The following is a 638-nucleotide window of genomic DNA, read 5'->3' as shown; positions in this document are numbered from 1 at the left end:
GATCGTATTAATCACACCCCTTTGTGTAAATTAAAAATAAACAATTGCATAAAAAACGCCTCACAAATGAAGTTTGCAACTGTGAATTGGCTCTCCATCAATCACTAAAAAAAAAGAGAGCCGTTTACAAGACTCAACTCGTTCATGTATGTTACATCTCTACAGCTCAGTAAATCGGGCAGTGATGAAGCCTTTAATGGTATTAAGTTAAAGTGCCAATGATTGTCACATACACACTAGGTGTGGCGAAATGATTCTCTGCATTTGACCCATCAACCTTGATCACCCCCTGGGAGGTGAGGGGAGCAGTGGGCTGCAGCGGTGGCCACGCCCGGGAATCATTTTTGGTGATTTAACCCCCATTGCTGTATTAAACTGTATTAAACTCCCGGTATTTATCAACTATTTTCTAGACATACTGTATTGGTGTAGTTATTGTGTCTTACATGCATGTTTATCGAAAGGCAACACATGAACATTTTCAATTTATTGAACAACCTATAGAAAAATATTAACACTTCCTTTTTTGCATTGGAAACATTCACAGACTGACAATTACCGTATAATCATCGGTTACAACAATTAAGAGTTGGAACAAATCAAAGCTGCTTTTAATACAAATCGATCAGTTTTGATTG

General features: G+C 37.6%; 1 protein-coding gene across 1 annotated transcript in view; it reads right to left on the bottom strand.

The window, feature by feature from the left end:
* Positions 1–480: 480 nt before the first annotated feature.
* The window catches only part of tcn2 (transcobalamin II), an 11,291-nt gene continuing 11,133 nt past the window's right edge, over positions 481–638 (bottom strand). Inside the window, exon 10 of the mRNA XM_062051355.1 lies at positions 481–638. This exon is cut by the window's right edge and continues 77 nt beyond it. The gene's annotated coding sequence lies outside the window, so the exon portion shown is untranslated.

Source organism: Entelurus aequoreus, linkage group LG06 (assembly GCF_033978785.1).
Source record: "Entelurus aequoreus isolate RoL-2023_Sb linkage group LG06, RoL_Eaeq_v1.1, whole genome shotgun sequence".
In the NCBI taxonomy this organism is placed as follows: Eukaryota; Metazoa; Chordata; class Actinopteri; order Syngnathiformes; family Syngnathidae; genus Entelurus; species Entelurus aequoreus.
The sequence above is the reverse complement of the archived record's forward strand: the minus strand, read 5'-3'. Positions and strand labels throughout refer to the sequence as shown.